The sequence below is a fragment of the Pithys albifrons genome, chromosome 3, assembly GCF_047495875.1.
Source record: "Pithys albifrons albifrons isolate INPA30051 chromosome 3, PitAlb_v1, whole genome shotgun sequence".
NCBI lineage: Eukaryota > Metazoa > Chordata > Aves > Passeriformes > Thamnophilidae > Pithys > Pithys albifrons.
In genome coordinates this window covers 4777520-4791896 of record NC_092460.1, presented here as the reverse complement: position 1 = coordinate 4791896, position 14377 = coordinate 4777520, and the positions used below count along the sequence as shown (strand labels likewise).

Below are 14377 nucleotides of genomic sequence, written 5' to 3'. Positions count from 1 at the left end.
GAAAAAATATTTTTGCATCCATCTTTTATATATATATATATAAATTCTATGATATTTCATGTTATGAGGGATACAGAATGACTCTGAATTATTAAAGGTGACACAAGATGTTTTTCCCATATGAAGGGACCAAAGCTAAGCTGCAGTATGAACAACAGCTTGTAAAACTTTATCCTGAAATCAAGGAGCACATAATAAAAGAACTGTTCTGATATGACTTACTGTCAGCTTGGTCTAAAAATTTCCCAACAGTCTTCAGTTTCTTGAGATTCCAAATTTAACCTGAACAAAACCTTTTCTAGCTTTGATGCACAGTCAAATACAAAGTCAAAGCCCTACAGCTGGGCCCATCTCGTTGGTGACTATGTTATGTTCAAGGTAATGGAGTACAATTTCAGAGGAGTAGAATCAAAGGACAGCACTCTGTCAACAGGAGGAGAACAGCTAATCATCTTCCAGATGACTTGGACAGAAACAGGAGACACCCAGTTTCTTAAGGGCATGGTAAAAACTGAAAAAACACAAGTCAGACATTAACTTTGGTTGAATCAAAATTATCTGAGTAGTCCAATGTTGGAGTTTTGAGATAAAAAAATAGAACCTAAAGAAATCTTAATTTTGAAAAGGTTCTGTGCTAATCCATTAAATACAAGTCCATAAAGTCCGTAACACCGCAAACACCAGATGCTGCAGATACACATCTCAGCTCCACTGGACTATTAAGATGAGCAAGGTTAAGCATGGAGATTAGTAGGCAGGAGGTGGGCGCTGAAGTGTGCCATTTCTGCAATTCTTCTACTAGTACAGTTTCTGAAGACTAAGCAGCATTGTTTAATGTCAGCATGAGGGCGGATTTACTGACTGAAGCACCTGTCAGAATAAGGACCCACTGCAAGTCTGAAAGACTACAGGGACTGATATTCACATGTCTTTAGATGCCTCACCATACACAGAGGCATCTGGTGAGACAATTTTAAGACTTCTGAATAAGCACCAATCTATATCTTTAAGCAACTCATCAGCTTTATAAGAACTATCCCAAGGGCCCTCTGGGCCTTAAAATCTCAGTTTTCGTATGTTTCCAGACTTGACCTGGACTATAGATCTGCAATTTAACCTGTGTATTTTAAAGTTCCTTCTGAGGCTGATGATTTTATTTCAGCAGTCAGTATTTGGAGGTGTTTACAAATATATATATATATATGCACATAAAGATCATTCAGCATTTCTGTCCCCCCGGATCAGTGCTAGAGCAAAAATGTTGTCATAATACAACACTTCTTTGCCACACTTGTGAAAGATTTTAAGCTAACAAAAAGTTCAGTCTTTATTCCAGGGCAGTTAATTAAGGTTGACCAAGTCAGGCAGAAGTAAATTAACTTGGCTGATCAATTATTTATATGAAGCAGAATAAATGCCCTTAAAGAACTTGGCCCAGCCATGAAAGGACATGTAAATTAAACACAACACAGATTTATAAAATGTATTTCTACGTTTATAGGCAGAAAAGTTAATGGTAAAATCAGTTTTAAGTGAGCGATCAAATAATAAAATCTAGCTTGATATTCTCCAGCAGGCATACTATCTATACGTGGATGGTTTGTAAGTAAATGTTTTACCTATTTGTTATAAGCAGTTCCCCAAAACAGACTCAGGATTAACTTTAGAGCACTTCTCTATGCAATTATTAAAAAAACCCCCAAAACCGAAAACAAAGCAATGTTTGAAAGCATTCCACAACAACACAACGCTGCAAAGACAGGATTTTACCTCTTGAAAATGAAGCGCGCTCTGGAGCGTGACCACCAAGGCAACACACAGGGCACGAGCAAAGCTGCTGCTTTTGGCCAGCACAGGGACAATGGCCTGCAGGACCAGCCTGGCACTCCCAGTGCTGCCTGGGATCAGCAACGAGGGCCACAACCTTTCCCAGGAGACCCCTGCTCAACTCAGAAGCGGTCTCTTTTACTCCTGGTATCTTTGGAGCAAGTGCCTTGCCAGAGAAAGCACTTCAGGCTCCACATCCCACCACCACTCCTGAATTTTTCCAGGAATATGTTTCCATGTCCCCCAGGCGATGCCAAAACCCCCATCTCCTCCAGTTGACACTCCATGCCTAGGTCAGTGAGGCAGACAGAAGCACCATCCTGCCATCCATGAGTTCAGTAAGAGAAAAAGGATTCACTAATGGAATTTAAAAGCCTTGTGTAAGGTAAGGCTTTGATGTGCCGTGGGGGAAGGCGTACAGATGTTCAGCTGCTCATTTACTAAATTACACAATGTCACAATTAACTGTGAATCAGCCAGTTTCACACGAGCAGCTCAAGGGCTGCCACCATGCTATGTGCAGAAATAATGCCGGGGAGGGGAGTCCAAACTAGCCAGGTGGACCAGATGACTTCTCTCTGCCGGTGTTTGTGGTTAGCACGACTTATTAGAAAGAGCCATCCCAACATATGGCATGATTTAACTAAATCAGATCAGGCTGAACTCACCAGCCTTTCTCAACTTACAAACCCCTCCGCTCTCGTCATTGCAGATGGGTGAACACCCGTCATGCTTTTAGAGTTTTCAGTAGCCGTCATTTATCCTGCTGACAGGGTGTATTTTAGGTATAATTATGTACTAACTAACTATAGATCAACTGTCAGTACATTAGGGTACTTTTTGGATAAAACTTCATGCTTACCCCTTTGAAGGCCACTCGCCTACACACTACTGGTGGTTGCTGAATTGTGCAGGAGTAGGAGAAAGCAGAAGGGGATTCAAAGTGCAATTAAGGATCATCTTTAAGAATCAACCAAAATAGTAGGGAACAGGCTCAGCTGTCCTGAAAAGCGATGCTGAGTCACGTCTGACAGTGGCGTTTGGAGGAGGAGAAGCAAACCTGGAGCAAGGCAAGGGAGGAACACGCACGGGATGTGTGGAAAGAGGAAACAAAGAGACAGTGACGAGGTGAAATCCTTTGATATTTCCTCAGCTTAAAGAGGTAATTCAATGCATTAAAATGGATCCTTGAAATTTCAAAGGATGAAACTCGCACAACAAAGATTGTCTAGAGTGCTATTTTCTAGGATTAGAACAAAAATGTATTGGGATTTGCTATATGATCTTACGTTGCTGAGCAAGACTGTACATTTGCTGTTATACAAGTACCATTTTCCAATAGAGAATTTTCATAATTATAACAGAAAGGCGTAAATTTTCTAATGCATGGCAGTTCAAAAAGTAATCAAGAGAATGAGCCTGAGGGCTATTTTAATGTATGCAAAGCTAGTGACCCACAGTAAATGGGAGGTAGGCTTCAATGAATGCAAAGTAATGCACACATACTAAAGACCTGGTCTGATGAGGGACGGCTAAAATTAACACCCAATTAATTTCCGAATTGACAAACAAATGAAACCCATAAATCTACTTTCTCATTAATTTTCTTGTGGTATAATTTAAAGCAGTAATATGAGGGCAAAAACTGAGCATTATCCATCATAAATATCAAAAAAGATAGCACTGTAACACCATAAATTATGCATATTACCTGTTGTTAAAAATGATTAATGTATTATCAACTTTATCGTGCACTGTATATGTCTAGACGTATCTAAAATCTGAAATTTCATTTAGTGTTTAGGAAATAAAGGGTCCATAAGAAATGGGATTACCTGCAGCACACCCTTGGCTCTGCTCCATGACACAGGCACAGCCCTGACACTCTCACCTCGGCTGGACTCACCCCAAGCCTTGGGTCTGCCCAGGTCGAGCACATCACAGAGGTGACGTGCTGAGCCTCCCCAGGGAAGGGAAACAAATCACTCTGCTCTTGGAGCATCCCTTAGGGCTGATCCACAGCCTTGGCACCTGGTTTACACAGGGTTGCTCCCATTCCTTGCCCTCCCTATGCTGGGGTAGAGCTACTTGATGATGCAGAGGGAGGTAAAAATTGGACGAGGCTGAAAATGTGAGACTATAACTATTCAGTGAGTGACAAGCCAGTGCTTTCCAAAAGTGATGGAGAGCATATCACCTTGGCCAACCTGAGGAGGACATGGGTTGACTTCCCTCCTCCCTGTGGGTCATGACAATGACCAGCCTGGATTATTACAAGCGTGTATGTCCATTTGCCACCCTCAAGTCTGAACAGCAGCTTCACCTACTCCTATCACAGCCTTTTCTTTATTTAACTATATAAAATGGCATAACCTTTTCCACTGCTGGTAAGCGTGGCTTGCCCTGCCTGGGTTCCTTTTTTCCAGCACCTGCAGGTATTGCCAGGGCCACAGGAACCTGAAATCATTTGGAGGCATCTCAGTGAAAGGCTGACTGATGCTCTGCAGGAGCTGAAATTTAAGACAGCTGCGGTGAGGAGAAGGGAAGAAGAATCAGGAGCCTAATCCCACTTGTGCCATGCTGACTTATTGTGAAATCGTGGCCAAACAACTTAACTTCTCAGAGAACCAGTCAGAGTAGTTACCCCCAAGGAAATCTCTTCTGCTGAGTGTGTTGCTGACCACAAACAGTAAGAACAGAGATCAAACAAATCCAGGAAGAATTAATTGAAACAGACATTAAAAGGTTACCATATGCTCAGTTCAACAGAGCTGGAATTGGTCCCCTTGAAAAACTAGAGCACTAAAACATATCAAGCTGTGAAGACAACAGGTCTCCCTCCTTTCTGTGAGGTAAGACCCAAAGCATTAGGCAGACAACAGAAAACTCAACTTTACCCACACCAGATTTTTGCATTCTCCCTTCACTTTACACATGCACACAGAAGTTACTTCCAGTCTCACCTTGGATAAACAAACCCCCTTTGCAAAGCCAGCTCTATCTCAATCTACGCCTCTCAGCTTGACAGCTATTAAATCCATATTCAGCACGAACCTCATGCCATAGCTGCATAAAAGTTCTAGAGCTGGGCCACTTCCAAGCAACTGGCAAATATGATGTAATCATTTACATACCATCATCAGCAGAGTGAGGTTCCTTCCTCTCTTTTGGGGAGAGCTGTCTTTCAGCCGTGAGCTTCACAGAAATCATCCTTACCATCACTGGGATCATTGTTTATTTGGAAGGAAAGGAATGGCGAGCAGCAAAAAAACCCCCAAACTCAACCAGAAGCCATAATTCACTGTGCCATCTGACTCTGTGACTGCTACTACATGGACACGAGCACCATGGCACTAGAGGAGTGACTACTCCAGAGGGAAGGGCTCAACTGCAGCATGGCGAGAGAGGCTGCAGAGCTGCCTCCGTGCTGACCCCATGGTTGGTGTCTCTGGGGAGGTACCCACCTGCTCATCCCAGCCTGGGCACCACAGCAGCGTGCAGGGCTCCCCGCTGTTCTGTGTAAAACAGGAACAGAAACTGCAGAGCTGTTCTCACAGCCAGGACTTATTTGTTTGTATGCACACTGCTCTGAGCTCACAACATAAACTCTTGCAGTCTGTCTCACAGAAAAACAGGTGACTATTCAACAAAATAAAAGACCGAAGTTGCATTTAGTAAATACAGTGAGTTTATGCCAGACAGAAGCAGTATTGCTACAACAAGAGATACCAAACCTCGCAACAAGTGCTGGCTGTAGATGAATTAAGACTCCCACCCTCCACGCACATCTCCATTAAAGCGTATCTGAACTGTCTAGCAGCCTCCAGAAGTCAAAAACCACCTCAAAGCCAGGTGCAACTCTAATAATTCTGCATAATGCCGTTTTCACTTCACTATTTTAACTTAGTTCTAGTCACTGAAGGTTTGATTCATTGCAGTAACACGAGTCAATTAATGATCAGCTTGTCCACTTACACACTCCAGGTACCTCCTGCTCCCCGCTCCCCTCCAGTCCTGACACTGCTCCAGCAACCAAACTGTGTGTTTGGATCACTGGTGTGAACTGGGCAAGACAATAGATCACCTTTTTTGCATATTTTATTGCTTGCTTTTCCAAGGGATTAAAAGGACAATTACTAAATTTTATCCTTTGAAAGGTTTTCACAAACATATATTCAAAATACTTTAACAAATTAATTCACATATAAAGGAAAAGACGACAACTTCGTATTTTAACAAATGAATTCACATATACAGGAATAGGTAGCACCTTCATATAAAAAGAGTTAACATTTCTTTCTCAAGGTCACTCAAAGAGTGGTTTACTCCCTTTGTGTGCATAGCCCTAACAATTTACTGTTAGTGCTAACAGGTTCTGCCTGGCATTTGAAATCCAAGCCCCATTCAGAAACAATAACAAACAATAATTTTGAAAAACAAAGATGGTGCGAGAGAGTTTTTCTTGCTCGTTTTCAAAACAACCCAAAAGCAACAACTACCAGGATGGTTCTCTCTAATTAGGACTCCCAGAAACCAAAGAACAAACAGGCAGCATAGGGAAATTAGCAGATGTAAACGCAGGTTTCCAGTTATAAAAAGAAGAAAAGCAGCTCTGTCATCTCACTCGCAGGAGGAGGAGCAACAGAGCACGTTTTTACATTTGTTATTTTCTCTCCATTCAAATGGCTCTGCTTCTAAAACACATTTTCCTCAGATCTCCTCAGAAATAAAAGTGAAAGCTTTGCCTTTTCCAACTCTATCGAGAGCACATGCATCAATTAAAATCCGACATGAGAGAAGAGGGAAACCAAAAAGCCCCTGACCAAACGCTGACACAGACCACAGCACTGTACTTTTGGGGTGATTACCTGGTTCATAGCCCTATACCTTTGTCCTAGACCTTCTACCTCCTTGTTTGCTCCATGCAGGATTTTCTAGCCATCAGCCGTCTACCACTGTGCTAGTCGTCTTGCAGGAGTGCTCTCTCCCTTCTGAAAAAAGCAAACAACTGGATAGATATCATTACACTAAGGAAATCTCTTGGAAAAACCAAACAACTTGCTAATCTTTCTAGCCCCTTCACCCAAGTTAAAGATAAGCAAAGCAAACCAAAGTGAGTTTCAGCCACATTCCAGGGACAAGCTCCCCTTTTTCTCCTTTATCAAAATCCCAGCATTTAAAGGTTTTTTTCCAGACCTTGCAGGATAAACTGCTGCTCACACCCGCAAACAAAGCAATATTTGTTTAATAACTGATTGCTGCCATGGGTACAGTAAACAAGGGGCCCAGCATTTGTGTTTATGAACAAACACATCATCTTGCAAGAGCAATTTAACATTAACCAGGTGGAATAATCAACAGATTTCATAGGTGACACTCGGGGCAGGACTAATGTAAACAGAGCAGGGAGGAGAAAGGGGCCACTCTTAGGGAACCAAGGTTGAGGCAAATGCATTACAGAGTAAACAGCTGGGAAGAACTCAAGACAAACAAATAGTCATTCTTCTGACATTTCGAGAAGCAGAAAGGTTGTATGTTACATGCATCAGCTGCTGACCACCATGAAATCAAACCAGTTGGGGACCAGGCCTTCTTGTTTACACAGTGCCATGTTTGCTTATAAACAACAATTTGCTGTTACCAACCTCGCATTACTCATTGCATAAACGAGCAGATCAAGTGAAATCCTGTTAACTCTTCTGTGGATTGAGGGTTTTTTCCTCCCCTTCAACAACAACAAACAAAAAAGCCTTTGCAGTCTTGCTGTGCAACCTCAAGACAACAGGCAGCCGGGAAAAACAGAGAGCTGTGCATCTGTTCTGATAAAGGGGAAAGAAAGGAGTTGAAAACACTTTAAAGTGTTTCACAAAACAAGATTTACTGGCCAAACCACTGATGTGAAAGATTCATTTGCATTCAAAAAAAAAAAACAAACAACAACAAAACAACAACCAACAACAGCAAAAGGTAGGGTGCAAAATTTTTCTTTTCACTCCCTAGGACAAACAAGCAGAACAGCTTTCAGCACAACCTAACCTGCCTGGCACAACCACAGACACGTGTGGTTTGCACACACCCCCATAGCTGTGCCAGCTCCACACAGCAGAGATGAAGCACCAAGCCATGGTTCAGCCCTCTTTCTCCTTCCTTCTCTCTCCCATCCTCAACAACCCCTTTGCTTCTTCCTCCCATCACCATTCTCTGATCTCTGCAGAGATCCCAGCTCCCTTTTGTTAACCCCAGGGAGCCAAAGGTTCACAGATGTCTTCTTGCAACCAAAACCTCTGACCCCCAACCAATCCCCACCCAAAGATCCCTCTCTTGGACCTAGGGCACACTGTGGCATTAGCACCTAAGGTGCACAGGATGACCAAATTCCCTGGATTTGCCACCTTCTAGAAAGGTTTTCCTTCCCCATCCCTCATCACCATAACACTCAAGTTGCCACCTATTGCAATGTTCTTCCAGGGAGGTTTCTGTAACTTCTCTATCCTGAACATCGATTCTGGGAAAGATCTGAAGTACAGGGAGAGAAGATGGATGGTCTATTGGTAGAGGTTAATCCAGGGCTCTGGGTTACATTCCTTCCTTGACACAATGCCTGAGTGTGACCTCCAGAAGCCTCTTCATCCCTCTCCTATGTAAAATAAGCCCTTTAAGATGTTGTAGTAGTCAGGTAGGGTTAGAAGCTGTAGCTGTGGGCTATACCACAGGTCCTTTTTCTTCCCAGCTGCACCGTGGCCCCTTCCTGGTTCACCACTACCTTCTGATGAGCACCAGCACCATCACCACACACTGAGGAAAATCATCCCTCTTTCAAATCCATGAAGCATCCAAGGTCACAGCTGGCCCTGGCACTAATCTCCCCTCCCTTGCCATTTCACATGCAAACAGCACGATGGCCAGAAGCCTCCCCCCACATCATTTTTTCACAAGTTTTAGAATATTTGGTACTTTTTTTTCACAGCACAATCCTGGACATCCACAGTGGGCCAAGAACACACGTTTTCTTTTTCAGAAAATATTTAGCCTTTTGTTGTAGTAAGAAAAACCCGGTTCAACCCCATGAAATCAGTACAACCTACTAATAAGGCAGGTATTTAAATAAACCCCAAATGCAGTATTGTTCAGGCAACCGCCTATTTTTTAATACATCAGGTTGACAGCATAATAGCAGGCAGGATGAAAGGTGCAAGTCGAGGACGGGGTTGGCGTCCGCACACCAGGAAAACAGAAGTGCTGCCCCATTTCCTGTGCTGCAGCAGAGTATTTCTGATGTCTGGGGCTGTCGGGGACTTAACTCTGAATTAATGATTACACACAATACCCTCCTTTCTCCCCTCCCTGCAGGACAGCAAGGGCCAGCCTCACCGAACAACTGTGGGCAGGCAGGCACAGGTCACGGGGGATTTAGATATTTCACAGCAGCTTCAAAAATTCAGACACCGCAACCTGAAGGCTTCTAAAAACATGAAGCTTCACATAAAAGTCCTGATATTTCCCTACTTGAGGCAACTGCTCTCACCTCAGCCGCGCTGCCTGTTCCACGCTCCTTTTCCAGCACGTAAAATCACAGTTTATTCAGTACAAAGTAACTATGCTATGATAAAAACTATAAGCATATCATTCAAATGCTTTATTGGTCAAATAGATGGATGCTTTTATTAGACCAACCTTTTTTGTAATGGAGTGCCACTGATGACCCAGTGTTAGCCTCATTCCCTGCTATTAATCACACTTCTAAGAGCTCATTTTGCTTTAAAATCTTAAGAAATTGCTATAATTTAAAGACATGGTGTCTACATAATGGGAAATGCTTCACAGATTGTATCATTCCATATAACACAGAATTTTTATGGCAATGCTGACCACGATACCAAGGTATTACAAAACTTGAATAAAATATTTTATGAAGAAAATCTAAATGTAAACTTCCTTTTGCATTTGTGGTTTGCCACATCCATAATGTTTTAATCACAGCCTTTTGGGAGTTGCAGTTTTCAACTGCATGTGGCTTACATAGATTAACACTACAAAAACACTCCCTGAACAAATATAAACAGAACAAAATAAAATTAAATGAAAATTAAATAAAATAAAATGATGGACCATGAGAGAGACTGTTCAAGCTATATTTTCATGATTTTCACGCAAGGGATTTATCCTTTCGTTGACTAGATTATCTCTTTCCTTTTTTTGCACAGGGAAAACAGATGATGTTTACTGTGAAAAACTTTTATGACAAAGTGGAAGCATCTTACGAATTTACCTACACAGAGAATTAAATTAATATAATGATGGTCCTAACCCATATTATTAAAATGTACTTTGCAAAATGTTTTGACAATGTTGACTGCTGCAGGAGGGAAAACACATTTAAGACAATTTCAGCCAAATGCAGAAGCAGAAGCCTTTCATTTTTCAAATGCAAAGTAAAAAGCATCTTTAAACATCTTCTCATGAAAGAAAATGCGGTGCAATTATGTTATATGGCACACACAAAAGCATGTTCTTTTCCTCAGTTCTCTAACAAGATATTAGTACCTCCTGGCCTTAGGAATATTATGTGTAAATCACATCATATTCAGAGTGTCTGAATTAATTATAATAGGAGCTGGAGAGAAATGTTAACTTTCCAGGTTGTTGCTAAGGATTAGCCCTTGTTTACAATTCTGTATTTATAGAACAAGAAAAATTTGTCAAATGAAGGGCAAAGAGGAAAGCAAGAACACAAATTTAGCTTTGATTTCAAAACAAATCAGATCTCGCAACCATTCCCTGAGAAGAAAACCACAGTTTTTAATGTGAAGATGCAAATGAGCCTCAGAATATAAAAATGTTTTATAATTCTGTGCATTCAACACTAGTAGATGTTATTTAAAGAATTTATGTTAACATTTCTCATCCTCACACAGCAAGTCCAAGATGTTGCAAACAGCATCTATTTAAGATGGCTTGCATTTCTGTGGGGCACGGAGTAGCTGGGAAGGCTGAACCAGAAGGCAGCAGGGAGTTTGGCTCCCAGGCACCAGATCTGAAGGGATTCATGGACTACTCCCAAGGGGTTAAAGGCAGTGTGAAGAAGAAACAAGCCCTTTGCCTTCAACAGGTTTACTGTTGGCTACATGTGATGTGCAGATTCATCCAGAGAGCAAGTCATGAAACTCAAAACAATTGCAAAGGACCGGTTGGCTTCCCTAAATGCACTGAGTCTGTAATGTGAATAAAACTCTTTATAAGAAGGGCACTTTGGAGCCCAAGAAAGGTCCATCATGCAAAATATGGTATTTCTGGAGAGCCCTGTGAGGATGGATGGCTCAAGGCTCCAAGTCCATGGGATGGGTCCCAGGGAGCAGAGAGCCAAAGCTTTGCAGGGACTTGCAGGTCTCAGGCACCTTGGCAGAACTTGCCAGGGAAGTTTGTACTGCTCACTCTTCTTAGGATAAAGAAAGCACTTCGGCCTCCAGCACTTTCATTTCTTTGCACAAACAAAGGCACACCCACTACAATTAAGTTGCAAAACGCTTTTCATTAGGACTCCTTGTTTTCACACACTTCAAGCCTTCCAAGATCTGCAGTCGTCCTCATGCTCCCATCAGTGTGTGCTTCTGTGTGGAAAACTAGGCAAGGGCTCTATAGTGGTTTCAGTTTATGGAGAAGCAAATGGAAAAACGCTTTTTCCCATTAAAAAAACTTAACCACCAACTTCTGAGCAGGGTGACTTGCAAAAATGCTGAGCACCCACAACTGAGAGCATATAACCCCCCCCACAAGAATCAGGCCCATAACACAATATAAAAAATGCACTTAGCTAAGCTTTTGTGGAAACACAGATGGTCTCCTTGCCTTGCCCTAGTGTCCAAGGGCTATGGCTCTCAGATTACAGTTTGGGCAGCACGATGGAACAGGGACACCAAACATGTGCCCATGCACAGTGGTGTGTAAGCTAACACACACACAAGATGTGCTGTTAAAGTACCCAACATAGCAGTTTCACATCACTCAGAACAGAGTAAGTGGGACAGAGGAGGTACTTTCTCCCCCAGTTTTGTCTTGGTGTTTGCTTTCCCAGGAACAGCTCCAGTCTGGGTCCAGAGCAAGGATCCCTCCCCACCACACTTCTGTGCAGGAGCCATGTACATACTGCACATGTTCCTCAACAGCCATACACATGGATCCCAAGCACCCAAAAATACAGTTGGTCCTCCCCACACTGGCCCAATAAGATGGGGAAAAGAAAGTGCGAAATTTTTCCACCTCAAAATTTCATCCTGTGCCTGAGAAAACTCCCTAAAAAAGCTCTGTCGAAACCAATTCGTTTCTAACTCACCAAAAAAAGCACAGATGCCTACTTTTGAGTGAGGATGCAGAAAGCCAAGCTCTTAATCCTTCTTCCGCATTCACCCATGGCTGAAGAGCAATGCCCACCTCTAAGCCAGCACCAGAGATGGCTGGGAGAGGGTTCAACAGCAGAGAGGAGTTTCAGACACCAAATAACCTCTCCAGTTTGCTTTGATCAACAACAGTGGGCAATCATGGGCATGACCATGTGGATGACCATACCTTTTCCATGCATGATGCCAATGAAACAGAAAGCCTGTCAACAGACAGTGCTGTGGCCCCATAACCTCTCCAAAAACAGCTGTTCAGCCCTGGACTGGAAGGGTCCATCACTGCCAAGTTTGGTAAAGGTTGCTCCATGTTTCAGGAAATGGCCTTTCTGGTGCTGAATCCCCAGCAGCATGTGGTGGCCGTTTACAACCAGCAATGTGTGTTTAACATCTAAAATGTGCACTGAAGACAGTATTTGAACATCTCCAGCCACATGCAGGTGCGCAGTACCCCAGATGTGCTGGCTCCTGAAAACTGAAGAGCTAAGGCATGTGGCTTCCTGCTCCAAGGGCTTGTGAAAGAGAAGCATACACTCACTCTATTTACAGTCTATTCAAGACAAGATTATTCAATGTCAGGATGTGCCATAAGAGGGTAATTTGCACCCTAAACTGGATTGTATGATACCGCAGTTACAGACCGTATGATCTCTTCCTTTGGATTAAAACTGTTTGCACAAGTCAAAGCAGAACATGGAGAGCAACAAAACATACAGTGTATTTTGTTCTACACTGCAGCCACATATTTCAACTGCCTCAGCCGAATTCTTAGAGTAAACACAGCTTTAAAAGAAAATAACTAGAATAAAGAGCTTCTGGAAAGTTCCGACTGATTATGCATGCAAGAATTCTGCTACTGCTTCCCCCCATCATCTGAAAAATAAACCAAACACCCAACTTCCACAACTACCTACAAAAGTGCTATTTTTCTGAAACATGTTACAATACTGTCTGAGGTCTGCAAGTTGCAATGAATGCATCTTGTTTTGTAAAATACACAGAGGAGCTCAATTAAATGAACAACTGTAAAGGAAATAGAGCTGATAAAGGAATTAATGCTCTGTGTGCCAGATCATAACATAACATCTAGGATAACAAAACCATGTCAAACATGCAACCGCTGAAGACTTAAAAAAATGAAATAACAAAGTTAAACCCCAAAATATTAAAGCACGTAAAAACAGAATGCACAAAACTTATTTTACATAATTGAGAGGGGAGCATGGACAGCAGCAAAGGGATCTCTCACAGCTGTTATTCAAGACTTACTAAATACATAAAAAGATGGAATGTTTTGTAAACGACGACCCGCTCCGCTGGTGATCCACTCCTTCCTCAGTGCCCAACCTGCGTTTTTCCAAAGACCAAGCTAACCCAATTTCCCATCCACCAAGGCATGGCTGAAATTATTTCTCATCTGAGTCTGCATCTCGGTCTCCTTTTTTTAACTCCCCTTCCTGCTTTCCTGTGCCGCTTGGGCTGCCCACACGCTGGAAGGGAGCCGCCAGCCCCGGTGCCTGCTCCGGCTGTCAGCACACACGACACCGGTGGGAGCACAGACTCGAGCTCAGCCGGAAGGGAGACAGTCAGGGTTCTGCAAAACCTCGCACGTCGGCTTTTCTCCTTTCGCAGTTGGCGTGTGAACTTGTAACTCGGAAATTCCAAGTTCCCACCAATTTTTTGGCAACTTGAACGCAATTTTTAGGAAAACATAGTATGCGGCTTTTGGCACACATAACTATGTGCGAAGACTTTTCAGACAAAATATGCAAAGGTGATGGTCTCACAAGCCTTTAAGGGCTTGCTGGATGGAACACCGTTTGGAAGGCAAGAGTACAGAATTCTGACTCCTACAAGAAGTAATAAAAATCTGCGTTCAAGCAACTCCACAGACACTTACTCACAAAATGGGCATAATATCTGCATGGAACATATATACAGAACAGCCTCGGCGATGCGATGTACCCACGGTTCTGCACCATACAGAAACTGGGCATCTAGAGACACCTAAAACAGTCCCTCTCCTACACTTCTGACTAAAAAGGCAAGACTATAGGCACTTTCTGGTAGACTTCAACATCAGTATACTCGGGGGAGAGGAGAAAGGAAAATGCTTTAGATTACAGAGACGTTGATCTCCCACTACTGATGTATCCAGC

The 14377-nt window shown here is 42.7% G+C and overlaps 1 protein-coding gene across 16 annotated transcripts in view; it reads right to left on the bottom strand.

Moving 5' to 3' along the window:
* Positions 1-14377, bottom strand: part of FOXP1 (forkhead box P1) — a 380458-nt gene that overhangs the window by 169307 nt on the left and 196774 nt on the right. The window contains exon 1 of one of the 16 annotated variants that reach the window (XM_071550241.1): positions 6696-6945. The exons of 11 other annotated variants lie outside the window; for them this stretch is intronic. The gene's annotated coding sequence lies outside the window, so the exon portion shown is untranslated. Of the gene's footprint in view, positions 1-1770; positions 1791-4961; positions 5198-5802; positions 5822-6695; positions 6946-14377 lie in introns of those variants that run through there. 4 more of the 16 variants (XM_071550246.1, XM_071550245.1, XM_071550242.1 and 1 more) reach the window with 4 other exon arrangements.